The sequence below is a fragment of the Octodon degus genome, unplaced genomic scaffold, assembly GCF_000260255.1.
Source record: "Octodon degus isolate 3935 unplaced genomic scaffold, OctDeg1.0 scaffold00222, whole genome shotgun sequence".
Taxonomy (NCBI): Eukaryota; Metazoa; Chordata; class Mammalia; order Rodentia; family Octodontidae; genus Octodon; species Octodon degus.
This window is the reverse complement of record NW_004524798.1, coordinates 1409790-1423665: the sequence shown is the minus strand read 5'-3', so window position 1 is coordinate 1423665 and position 13876 is coordinate 1409790. Positions and strand designations below refer to the sequence as shown.

The following is a 13876-nucleotide window of genomic DNA, read 5'->3' as shown; positions in this document are numbered from 1 at the left end:
ATTTTACCTACCGCTTCGAGTATTCACTTGAATAATCCCAGAACCCTCCCACCTCCCCCGCGCCCCACACAGACAAAGTGGCCCACTGTGCTAGCAAGTGTTTCTAATGAAGTTACTAAGGTTAAATAAGAAAGTCCTAGCACACTGCTTGGCATATGGGACCCCAGGAGTTACCGTGACACTGAGGCAGTGACACTGACATGGAGGCAGCCAAGGCACTAATGCTCAGAGAATAAGTAGGACCTGGAGAAAGGATGGGGACTGTGAAATGGTTCCTATTATTCTGGCAGGAAGCCTAATAGCTCTTCAGTTCCAGCTTCTGGGACTATTACTTCCAGTGATAACTCTGGTAGGTCAGTGGTGGCGAACCCGTGCACCTGTGTCACGGTGGGCTGTTTGTTATCACTGAAAGCTCTAAAAGGTTGGTCACCAGCGTAGGAGGTCAGTGAGAAGATTATTCTTGCATCTCGGCCTCAGGCTGTTCATTGTGACAGAGAAGAAATTGTGAGAATCGCACTTGGAACTCTGTTCTTCGGTGGTATTCACCACAGCATTGCTTATAATAGCAAAATAAATAAATGAAATAAAAATAAAACTTGAAAGAAATCTAAATGTCCACCCATGAGGAAACAGAATGATAAATTATAATACATTCCTGCCAAGGAACCCTACGCTGCTGGTAAAAAGACAGCGTAAATCCACGTGGGTTGATAGAAATGAACCTTATTGATGTTCAGACGCCTTCTTTGAAAATGCTGTGTAAAGTCTTTTGCCTTTCATTCCTATACTGTTTTTTCTCTTTAATTTTTAGGCATATGCTGGGAGTGTTGGAGCACTGTATTTGCAGCTCTTGGGAGGCTGATGCAGAAGGAGAATTTGAGGCCAACCTGAACTGCAACGAGACCCTGTCTCAAAAAACGAAACAGAATAAAACAAGACAAGAGCATGTGGTTTAGTGTAAAGGTCCTGCATTCAAACCTTAGTTCGTGTGTGTGTGTGTGTGTGTGTGTGTGTGTGTGTGTGTCTGTATGTCTATGTGTATTGTGGATGTGAATCATTTTTCAGACATATGTATTGAAACTACTTTCTTCTGGTCTGTGGCTTGTCTTTATTGTCTTTTTAAAAATGTATCAGTTATTTCATTAGGTTCTTAGTAAGAATTTTAGAACACTAATTTATGAGGATAAATTCCATTTGTCGGAGCAAAAACGGATCACAGGTAGCCCCAGAGCTGAGGAACAGCTTTGGTTTTTGCTAGAATCTGTGAGTCCACCGCTTTCTGGTCCATCTTGTGGTGCTCTGAAATCTAGTATCTCTCTTTCTCAGTGTTGAGGATCTCGCCCTTCTGGTGTCTGGGTTTCTGCAGCTTCTTCTTGAAGTAAGCATCAGTGAGGTGTTTGGGGATTTTCACTTTGCTGATATCAATTTTTGTAGAGGTGGCAGTGACAAATTTCCTGTGTGTCCTTTTTAGAGGAACACTACTAAGGTTAAGAGGCCCAGTCACAAGTAGCAAGCCACTGGCCAACTGCTTCAGGAAGGCCACTCTCTTGCCTCTGTGACTCCCAGTGAGGATGATCAAGATGGTGCCAGGAGTGATGCTAGCTTGAAGCTTCCGCACATGCTGACTGAAGGGTTTCTTGTTGAGTCTCAAGAGCTTTCGGGACACATCTTCAGTCGAGTAGTATCTAGGCATTTTTCAAAACTTAATCACTCAGTTACTTCCATTCTTGTCCCCACCAACCAGTTTTGTGATTGTAGCGAGAACTTTCTCCTTTTTCTTCTCAACCTTTGGTTTAGCAGCTGTGTACTTTTTCTTGTACAAAGCCTTTTTGGAATACATAGCAGATTTGGAGTATCTACCAATTCCTTTAATTAAGACAGGACTTCGGCTGCAGTGGGGCTGCCCTTCTTGGACTTCTTTTTTGCTTTCTTCACCTTACCCTTTTTACCAATACTACTGGCAGAAGCCTTCTGGGCTTCAGGTTTCTTCTCTTTAGTGTCTGGCTTCTCAGTTTTTTCACCTGCCATCTTGCAAGATGTCTTTATTTCTTTAATAATGTGTTCTGAAAACCAGAAGTTTCTATTACTAATGAGGTAGAATTTATTTTTTTCATTAGTGCCTTTTGTGCTTTAAGAAATCTGTGTATCCCATAGTCATATTTGCCTGTTTTATTCTATAAGCTGTATAATTTTAATTTTCATATTTAAGCCCATATTCCATTTGAGTTAGTTTTTGTGTATATTACAAAGAATGGGTTGAAGTCATTATTTTCCATATAAATAGTCTTCTGTTGAAAAATGAGCTTTTCTCCATTACGTTGCCTTTGAAATTATGTCAAGATTCGGTTGAGGCAATATCTGCATTCATCTATTTCTAAATTATTCCATTTCTACTGAGCCTTATGTCAGTACTACACAAGCCTCGAATGCGGGCAGTGTAAGCATCCCAAGCTTGTTGTTTCTCAGAGTTATTTTGACTGTTCTAGGTCACTTCTATTTCCATTTAATTTTTTAAAAACATTTTTGTTTTTTTAAGACAGGGTCTTGCTATGTAATTCAGGCTGAACATGTTCACCATGTAATCCAGGTTGGCCTCAAACTCATGGTAATCCACACTCAGATCCATTTCCATTAAAATTTTTTAGAATCAGCGTGTTAATTTCTATGACAAAGCCTGCTGGGATTTTAGTTGAGATTACATTTGCTCTGCACAGTTGACATTGTCACAATATTGAATTTTCTACTCAGTGGATATTGTGTGCTTTTCCATTCATTTAGATATTTTAAAGTTCATTGTAGCAGCGCTTTAAAGTTTTTAATGTACATACATTGGCTATATTTTGTTAAACATTTCCTTAAACATTCCTTCTTTCTTTTGACAGGTACTTGCTAAGTTGGCCAGCAAAGTCTGGAATTTGTGATTTTTGTATAGCAGTCTTCAGAGTATCAGAAAATACAGGCATGCACCACTATATCCTCCTTAAACATTTTCTTTTGATGTTTTTAAGTGTTATTTTAAAATTTTGTTTTTTAGTTATTCATTGCTTATATATTAAATATAACTTTTTTTTAAAGACAGGGCCTTTCTGTGTAGCCCAGGCTGGCCTTGTACTCTAGGCAATCATCCTGCCTCAGCCTCCCAAATCCTGGGGTTACAGGTGTGTACCGTCATACCCAGCTCTGCAACATTTTTTTTTTTAAATGTATTTAGTACAGGGTCTACAGGGTCTCACTACACAGATTGGACTCGTAGTCCAGTCCACCTATTTTCAGCCTCCCAAGCACTGGGATTACAGGCACACACCACCACACCCAGCCTTAATCATCCTCTCAGTGCATCCTGGGGCAGAGCCAGCATGGCATGCCAGGGATCGAACCCCAATCCCTGAGTCTGCCTAAGCAGATGCTTTAATCTGCTGACCTATCTGGCCAGCCTACAACTTATTTTTGTACCTTGATTTTATCCTGCAGATTCTTATGTTCTAGTAGTGGTTTCATACTTTCTTTAGGTTTTCTATGCCAACTCACATTACCTACAAATACAGTTTTAGTCTCCATTTTTGGTCTTTATGTAGTATTGTATTTCTTTTTTTATTATACTGGCTCAGCCCCCCAGAATGATGTTCAACAGATAATCAAGAATCTGTGTCTTTGTTTTGTTCCCAATCTTAAAGAAAGTGTTCAGTCTTTTACCAGAAAGTCACATGTAATCCTTCACCAGCTGAGGGTTTCTTTTCTCCCTATCATGAATCACTTCTAATTTTGTTATATGCCTTTTCTGCATCTACTAAGATGATTTTCTGATTGTTCTCTGTTCTGTGAAGTCTCTAAATTACATTCATCGATGTTAAGGTATTAAACCAGCCTTGCATTCTTGGGATAAAGCACATTTAGCCAGAATGCATGTTTTATATACTGGTAAATTTAATGTGCTAATATGCTTTTCAGGATTGTTATGTCTATATTTGTAAGGGATTCTGGTTTAAAATTGTCTTATAATCTTCTTGTCAGATTTGAATATTGGTTTATACTGCATTGGGAATTGCCTTTTCCTTGTGTTTTCCACTGGTCTGTGAAAAATTTGTATAAAATTGGTGATTTTTCCTTAAATTTTTAGTAGGCTTCATCAGTGAAGTAATATAGGCCTGTGGTTTTCTTTGCAGAGTTTTATGGATCTACACCCCACATCACATCCCCCAGGTTGTCCTTGGGGATGACACCTGGTATGCTAGGCAAGTGCTCTGCCACAGAGCTAATCTCCCAGTCTTGAATTCCATTTTTAAGAGATATGAAACTATTCTGATTTGTGTTTTGGTCAAATTCAGGGAGTTTTGTTTTCAACAAATTTTCCCATTTCCACTAAATTGTTGTATTTATCTTTGAAGATTAGAGAAAGGATGGAATACTGGGGAAGGGGAAAGGAAGGAAGGGAAAAGGAAAGAGAACAAAGAGAAAACTGGAAACAAAGCTTTTGTAAGTAAGGAGCAGTAAGGGCAATAGAGATTTTGTAGATAAGCCTTAACAAAGTTTTTGTTGAAAGGAAAGGAGGACATTGGGAGAAAAAGAAGAATCAAGATATATTATGTGCAGGTACAAATTCCTTATGATGAATGTGATCGTTATGTATATCTACAATGTGCCAATAAAATTAATTTAGAAAAATAAAGGTTAACAACGATGGAATAACCAGATTTGCCCTTCATCCTGGAGAAATGAAATAGTATACACAGTTTATGAGATGATAGACAGATAGATAGACAGACATGACATCAGGCCACAGTGACTAATGACAACTGAGGGTGGAGAAATAAGAAAAGCCTTTTACAATTGTTCAGCTTTGTGCTTGGGGTGAGATTTCAATCTTCTGAATAGGGAGGGAGAGCCCAGACAGAGCCCAAGAGCCTGCTTGAGTCCAAGGTATTGGGCCAGAAATCTGGGAGGCCAAAGTAGTTGGACCTCACAGGACAGAATATTAGACAGGACGGAGCTGCGCACAGTGACAGAAGCAGAGCGCTGGAGGTCTTCAAAGAATTCTTTCAAGTCTTTGGCTACTCAAGGGGAAATTACTCAAGGTTAAAAGCAGATCTATACCAAAGCATTAGAGGGAACAACCCAGAAGCTTACATGGGGCTGGGAAGAGCTCTCATTTCTGATAGAAAAGAAAACTTTTTAATTCAGATACAGCACTCAGCTAGTACATTCAGTTTCCTCTCGAATAGTAGAGGGAGTGAAGTTGGCCCTAGAGGGAACACTTCTCTGTTTTTGCAGAGCTTAAAAACAAAAGCTGAAGCGCAGCCCCATAGTGCACGCCTGTAATCCCAGCGACTCAAGAGACTGAAGGAAAAGGATACCAGGTTTAAGTTCTGCCTGGGCAATACAGTGAGACCTTGTACTAGAAAAGTACAGGTGGGGAGGGAATTCTGGAGGTGTAGCTCAGTGGCAGAGTGTTTGCCTAGAGCACCCAAGGCCCTGGGTTCCATTCCCATTATTGGAAAAAAAAAAAAAAAAAAAAAAAAAAAGGAAAGAATCAAACTGTCTCTAAGTAACTTAATCACATCTCAGAACAAAGACCAAAAATAAAAGAACAGAAAAATGAGTATTAATGTTTTATTACATTCTTGGTATTATGATTGATGGATCATAGAGACTCTGGATTTTTAAATCTTTTTAAAAAGGGTGTTGAATTTTATTTGGACAGGCAGTGGCAGTGTTGAGAGGTCACCTTGCAGTTTTGGTTAATTCAGTCTCCTTATAGTTCTGTCCTTATTTCTAGGGCATAACACCTACTCCTAGGGTGTGGTCCTTACACTGGATATGAGCATTTCTGGGGTCTCCACTGCACACCCCGAGTCTCCCCACATTTCTGGTCTGAGGTCCAAGGCTCCCAAAAGTTTCCAGCCTCTGAAGCCTGTGTCCAGCTCGCGGCCCTCCCACAGCTGTTCATCTCTAGATCTCGTGACGCCCACCCTGGGCATGCGCAGTTTAGGATGTGTGTGGGCGCTCCCAAAGAGCCCTTCCCACAGTTCTAGGGTCCTTTTCCACATTTCCCTCCACCCCAAGTCTTCACAAGTCCCTGCTGCCTCCGCAGCCTGGCTCTGACCTGTAGCCCCTCCAACTCCTGCTTTCTGTACCAGTGCGATAGCGCTGGGCTCCCATGCTGCAGACCGAGATGCCCTTCCTGGTGGAGAACCTGCAAGCAGGGCGTGGCCTTTCCTGCGAACCTGATCTCAAGGGCCCCCAGGGGGCACCTTCCTGGTGCCCAAAATCAGTGGCTTCTCAGCTGTTGCTCGCTTTTATAGTCACTTGTAGTGGGACATTAGGGTTGCAACCAGATACTCTGTCATGGCTGGAACTGGAAAATCCATGATATACTTTTATTCATTTATTTTTATTGAAGTAGGATTCACATAACATAAAAATAACCATTGTAAAGGGAACAATTCAGTGGCATTCAGTACATTCACGATGTTGTATAACTATCACTTCTATCTCGGTCCAGGCCATTTTCATCACTCCCAAATGAAACCCTGCACCAATTCAGCAGCTGCTGGAAACTGCCATTTTTCTTCCTGTTTCTATAGATTTACCTGTTGTGGATAATTCATATAAATGGAGTTATCCTATAAGTGGCCTTTTGTGTCCAGAGACATTTACTTAGCATAGTGTGGTCTAGCTTCATTGTTATTGTTTTATGATATTGGGAGTGGAACCCAGGGGTGCTTTGCTGTGGAGCTACATCCTCAGGCTTTTGTAATTTTTACTTTGAGACAGGGTCTAAGTTGCCCAGGCTGATCTTGAACTTTCTATCCTCCTGGCCCCGCCTCCCCAGCAGCTGGAATTGCAGTCATGCGCTAGTGCACTTGACAGTAAAATGTTTTCAAGGTTCATTCACAGTGTAGGGTGTATCAGTACTTCATTTCCTCATATGACTGAATAATATCCCATTTAGGTATACACTACTATTTGTTTATCCATTCATATGATGAGTGGGTAAACGTTTAACTTGGTTTACTGCTACTTTTTGGCTATTAAGAAAAGCACTACTACACACACGACTGTACAAGTATTTGCGTGGCTCTCTTCATTTATTTTCTTTTTCTTTTTTTCTTTTTCTTTCTTTGTGGCTGGCTCAGCACGCCATGCCAGGGATTGAACTGTGGTCCCTGTGTGCTTGCCTAAGCAGGCACTTTAGACGGCTGAGCTATCTCACTGGCCTGCGTGGCTCTTTTGAATTCTTCGGATGATATTCCTAGGAGAGGAATTATTGGGTCAAATGGTAGGAAAGCTATGTGCAATTTTTGAAGAACTGCCAAATTGACTTGCATGGAGGCTGGACCATTCTACAGTCCGACAATGTACAGGTTCTAATTTCTCTACATCCTGGTCAATAGCTTCCATTAAAAAAAAAAAATGGTCATTCTAGTTGGTATGCTGTGGTATCTTGTGGTTTTTAAATTTACCTAATAAGGGCAGGCCAAATATCTTAGTGGATTAAAGCACCTGCAAGCAGGCACAGGGGCCAAGGGCTCAATCCCGGGGTCTGTTGTCCCAGCCCCACCCCTGGGATGCGCTGTGATGGCAATTAAACTGGGCGTGGTGGGCGCATGCCTATAATCCCAGCTCTTGGGAGGTTGTAAACAGGAGAATCACTACGAGTCTGATCTACTAGTGAGACCCTGAATACCCTCTAGACCCTTCCCTAAAACACAAAAAATAAAATAAAATAAATAAAATACATTTACCTAATAACCAATGATGTTAAGTATCTTCCCAGGTGCTTGCTGGCCAGTGGTATTTTATTCACCCCAAATATTTTTTGACCCCAAAATATATTGGCCCCCAAATATTTTGGGCTGGGGGTGTAGCTCAGGGAGAAGGCCTCAATGTCAAAAACAACAAAGAAGAGCTCAAGGTTGTGCCCAGCTGCATGGCTTGGCCTATTTCGTATATAAAACCCCAGCTTCATAAACGGGGTTTTAAGAATCTAAAGAAAATCTGCTAGAAAAAAAAGTTCCCCCAACGGAAGGCTAATTGGACCGCAGACCCTTCGCCCTCTCTGCACAATAGAGCTGCCTACGGATTCCCAAAGAACCCATGGCTATCACCCATCCAATTCTCTTGATAGCATCAAAGACTCATTTCCTCCTATGAAGTAAAGCGAGATCTCTTGCGTATGTGATTTTTCAAGCCTGTAAATCCCCAAATCACCACCTTCTCAAGGTTTCAGTTGTGGTGCCGCTATTCTTTCAAAAAAAAAAAAATTAGAAAAATACTTTTATCTCCCTTAGAAGTGGATAGACTCCATGTTTCTAAATTTTCAACAGCAAAAACAATGATGTATCGTTTATTGCGCAGCGTGGATTCCAGGTAACAAACACGGGACTGGAGAGGACAGCGTAGAGTCAGGTGCCACGCGTCCTTTAGATGGCGCTGCAGAGACGAGGTTCCACATCCGGGCATCAGCAGGAAGCCTGAGCTACCCGGATGTTGCGCTCCCGGAAGGGCCCAGGCAGTGGAGCCCGCCCGTCGGAGCCAGGTACAGGTCAGAGAATTACCACGAAGCTTCGTGATGGGTTATTGTGGTTACTGTGATTAGTGTGAGTTGTTATCTTTGGCTTCTGTGTTTTGTGATTAATTTGTTTGCTGCCGTGGTGGTGGATGGGAGATCGTTGGATGTGTATTTTACTTGCTGTTTTGTAAATTTTTCTCATGGATTTATGGAATTCCGGGGATAATAGACAAAGACTTGCTCTTCTGAGTGAACAGGTAATAGAGTTGGAGGTGCAGGACACAGGAGTTAGGATGTAGAACTTCCTGTAGGGAAGGCGCTGGTCATAGCCAAACCGGGTCAGATGTTTTTCCACTGGCCTTTCTCCTTGGACCAGGGAGGCCCCGCCCCCGCTCTGTGAGCTCGGCACTGGGAGCTCACAACGGAGGAGCTGAGCACCCCGCTGCAGCACCCTCTGGTATTCTGAGCCTGCTCCTTACTGTCCTCTGGATGGCTTCGAAGCAAGTAGCCCTGTTGCAAGCTGCTTCTGGACAGGGTCACACAGCAAGGATTTGGGGTGACCTCAAGGATATATGGACCACCACCAGCCCCTGCCAGCGAGAACGCGGGGCTCTCATGTGATCGCAGGAAAGTGAAGAGCCTGCTTCAACAGAGGGCTCATGATCGCCTAGTTGAATCTTCAGGTGAGAACACAGCTTGGCCAACTTGACCGCAGCCTGTGAGACCCTGGGCAGAGGACCCGGTGAAACTGTAGCCAGACCGTGAGCACAGAAATCTTAATTTGTGCTGGAGCACTGTTGGAGCCCATTGGGTGGTTTCTGGTGTTTATGTTACATGGTGTAACAGACTAATATACAAGCTGAACACGGTGGCACATACCTATAATCCCAGCCCTGGAAGTTGAGGCAGAAGGATTGCAAATTCCAGGTCAGCCTGGATTACAGAGGGAGACCCTATTGTCAGAGACAGAGACAGAGAAAAAGAAAGAGAAGAAGAGGAAAAGGAGGAAGAAAAAGAAGAGGAGGAGAAGGAAGAGGAGAAAGGGGGAAGGACAAAGAGAAGGAAGAAGGGAAGGAAAGAGAGGGAGACACAGATTGGACACTTTACTTTGCCTCGTCTGCCTTCATAGCAGCTTCGTGAGCTCCTTTTCAGGCTTCTCCTGCAGAGAACCCTGGACCAGGACATGGAGAACTGCACAATCGGCTCTTTCTTTGAAACAATGGGCCAGAAGCCTGCGGAGCCCTGCTACCTTACGACGTTTTTAGGCAAGTGGAGGCTGGATTAAGATCAAAGCTGTCACCCGAGGATGGGTCTGAGCAGAAGTGCACCCAGGTGACATCATACAGTGAGAAAGGGAGCATTGCGAGATCTGAATCTATACTTACATAATTAAGGTGTTTAATTGAGTTAGCGCAGGGCTTCCAGGGCACGTTTCACCTTGACTTTGAGGGCTGGAATTTAAAGCATGGCCCCTGGGGCCATTGTAGTTGGAGTGGCACTGCACATGTTGAATACTTGCAATCTGTCTGCTTCTCTGAGCATGGTAAATAGTACCACAGGACGGGGCTACTGCGTAATGTTTCCAAAAATAAAATGTGGCCCTGTGTCTGGGTACCAATAAGTATGAAATGTTCCCCTTTCTCATTGACCAGGCGGGAATACAGTCAGGCTTGTGTGGAGCTGCACTAATAAGAGCCACTGTGTGAGGCCACTTAAACAGGCCTTTTGGTCCCCACCCCAATCCCCCGGGACTCCACTCTCCTTCCCAAGTCACCTTGGAGGCTTCCAGCCATGCCTGGGCCTGGCAGGCTGGGCCTCCCTTCTAGAAGAAGCTGGTAGCACCATCCCTCTCGGCCGTATGGTCACCTTTCCTGGTCATGTGCTCCAAAGAGGGGGATGCAGTTCAGAGGCTAGGGAGTGGCTTGTGGTGAGGTTGTGTGCCCAGCACTGGGGCAACAGCTAGCCTGTCCACACGCATCACTTGGGAAGGGAACAAGTGAACAGGCCGTCGGCCTGCAGTGTCCAGCGCTGGGCTAGCTGGTTCCTGAGCCACAGTTTTCTCAGATGGAGAATGAGCCATAAGGGAACCTTTGTGCTTCGGCAGAAATGGGAGTGGACTTTCTTTCCGCCCAGAGGAGCTTTGCATCAGAGAGCTAAGCAATGGAGCAACCCCAGGGTCCTGGAGAGACCTCAGCCTTGGCAGCCAGCAGACTCCTGGGCTGGGCCTGTGCCCGATACCCAAGTGGCTGGACTGGAGCTGGATGGGTGAGGTGTGGCTCCTGGGAAGACGCATCAGAACCTGTCCATCAGCTCCATCAGGGCTGAGTAAATAGAGCCAGGTATTCGAGTTAGCCGTAAATTACCAAACACACTTTAAAAGACCCGGGAGAAACCAGAACAAATGTATGTGCAAAAACCCAGAGCATGTCACTCACATCCCTATCTGTGAAAACTACTTGAAAAAGACTCTGACAGAACAACAAACAAAACCACCAGAGACCTCAGGAAATAGGAAGGCAGAGCCCCCCCCCACCCCCCATCTTGCTGGCTTTAACAAGAAAGGCGTGATCACGCTTATGTTCTGTGTCCCTTATGAACACTGCAGCTCTGTTCCACGGTCTCACTTGGGACCCATTTTGTGTCAAAGCACATAAATGTGCTTTTATTGCTTCCATTTTATGTTAATTTTCTTTTACGTTGCTGTTCCGTTTTTTTTTTTCCAGCATCCACACTCTGATCAGTTGGCTCAGGTTCCCATTCGTTCTGCCTCTCCGCTGCTCAGCTAAGGAACTAAATCTTGTCCTTCAGTGGGACCCTCCCTGTCCTTCCATTCATCAAGGGGCACACAGTTCTCAGGCATCCTTTGAAAATAACATGCCAACTAAGGATGGTAGAACAGAAAGATGGGGTGGCGGCCCCATCACTGGGGCCATCCGCATTAGCCCAAGATCACTTCTTTTTTTGGGGTGGGGGGCTGTTTATTTGAGAAAAGAGCAGTGCTACCTTCATTATTTGAATCTGGGATTTCACATGTTGGGTTACAGTCAGGGAAAGAAAATATGGGTTGTATTATTTAAGACCTTTCCCGGCTCTGCTAGGCGTGGTGGCACCCCCCTCTAATCGCAGCACTGTAGAGACTGAGACAGAAGAATTGGCACGAGCTTGAGGCCACCCTGGGCTACACAGCTTAAGGAAAGCCTGCAATACATAATGAGACCTTATCTCAAAAAACAAAGCAAAACAAAAACAAAATATGCCCCCCACCATCAAACCAAAACAACAAAATCTTCTAGCTCTGCTTATGTGGGAGCAGTGTAGTTTCCTGCCTAATTGAGAGCAGACTTTCCTATGAATGGTTTGGGCCAGTTGAACTTAGCAGAGGTACTGGTACTTCTCCTGAGTAGAAGCCCTGAGAGCCACCGTGTCATAGCCCAGCCACGCCCCAGGTTAGAGACACTCTGACAGCCAGACCCATCATGAGATTGGTACCCACACCACAGTGGGCCAGTGACATGCATAGGAACGCGGTCTCCTGAGCTCATTGGAGCTATCTGACAGCATGCAGAACCCAGCCTAGAGTTGGATAGACTAGTCAGACATAACTCCAGCTACCAGTGTTAGCGCCTAAGCTGTATGTTAATGGTGCATCCTGCCATCTACCATTTCATCACTGTTCTGTACTTACAGTTAACCTTGTTTTCCAAGAAGATGAAGGGCTGTGGAGAGACTAGGTCATCTCCTGAACTGTACAGCCAGCCAGGGGACAGAGCCAGGCTGCAAACTCAAAGGACTAAATCTCTTGCGCATTTGACTAGGAAGCTGCCCCCCCCCCCCCCGCCCTGGTAGCTACCTCACTGGCATCACAACAGAAGCACATAGAGCACTGTAGCTTCTGCTTGGAGTTTTCTTGTTCGATTCCATTTTTAGCTGGGCTGGAAAATGCTACTAGGTTTCTGACTGTTATCCATGGGCTCTCTGACATCACATAATAAGGCTCCTGCAGCCCCAAGGCTTTCCATGCTTAAAAAAAAGTGAAAGAAACACTTTACTGTTAATGCCCAACTAATACCGACAAACTGGCCTTAAAGTGTATATTCAGTAGAAATGTTTTCTGTCCTCCAAAGAAGCAGCCCGAATAGCTGGTTTCCTGAGTTTGGGGGAGGGTGATACTCGGTCTCACCTCCTTGCAGAAATTCTAGGCTTCTAGCTAGATTCACATCACGGGGTGAGCGTTCAGCAGAACAGGGTCCCCATTATCTGCAAGTCCGGGACTGGATGACTCTTCGCTTCACACGTTGGGTTCTGGCAGAATGACCACCTTTCTCAGGAAACCCCTGCAGCCCCCGCCAGCTCCCTGGGAGAGAGTGAGATTTTCCAAGGGCCTCTTTCACAAGGGGAAAAAAGTCATCCCCAGACCTCCCACCAGCCCTGAATAAATCTGCCTGTTCAGAGCGCACCCGCATGTTTTTACACAGGACTTGAAGGGGGAAAGAGAGGAGGTAGGAAACAGATATAGAGGAGAGGAGAAAGGGGTTCCTTGAGTTAGATTCTAGAAGTCTGGACATAAACAAAGCAGCACACGTACCTGTGAAGGCAGACGGGAGGAGAAGAGTGAAGAGTGAAAAGCGTTGGAAGTTCCACGGGCCAAACCTTTCATTTTTATCTTGACATTTTTCCTACCTGAGCTTTTATGTAAATGGATTTCTAGATCTCCAGGCTATAATTTGTGTAACATTTAATGATGGAAAAAAAAAATGATTTGGACTAAAGCAACTGATTCACTTCACTTCTCCAAAAGTTGATTTATTGCCTCCTGTTCCTCTTGGAAGTTCAACTCTATTTTAAAAAATTGTAACAATGTATTTATTTTATTTTTAAAAATGTTTGAATGCACATACTGATGGGCTCAGTCTGATGCTCCCTTACGAACATACAGGATCCTCTGATCAAACCCAATGTCTGCTTTTGGGTCTCCCCTTGGAAGTTCACTTTAAAAATATGGTCTAGCTTTCAGACCAAGGCTTTTAAAAAATATTTATTTATTTAATACAGGGTCTTGCTGCTCAGCTCAAACTCATAGTGATTCTCTTATTTCAGCCTCCGTGGTGCTGGGATTATAGGACTGTGCTACCATGCCTGGTTTCGGTGGCCGGCTCAGCATGTAGAACGGGGGGGATTGAACCTGGGACCTTGCACTTGCCAGGCAGGCACTTAGACCACCAAGCTATCTCCCCAGCAGCTGGACTGAGGCTTTTGGTAGGCTCAGGCCCATCCTGAGTTGTGCAAATCGGGTAGGTTCATCCTCCAATGGACACAAATAAGAAAAACAAACTTGGGGGCTGGAGAGATGGCTCAGTGGTCTAAAGC

The 13876-nt window shown here is 44.3% G+C and overlaps 1 pseudogene; it reads right to left on the bottom strand.

The window, feature by feature from the left end:
- Positions 1–1162: 1162 nt before the first annotated feature.
- On the bottom strand, positions 1163–2028 carry LOC105744089 (annotated as a pseudogene).
- Positions 2029–13876: the final 11848 nt, after the last annotated feature.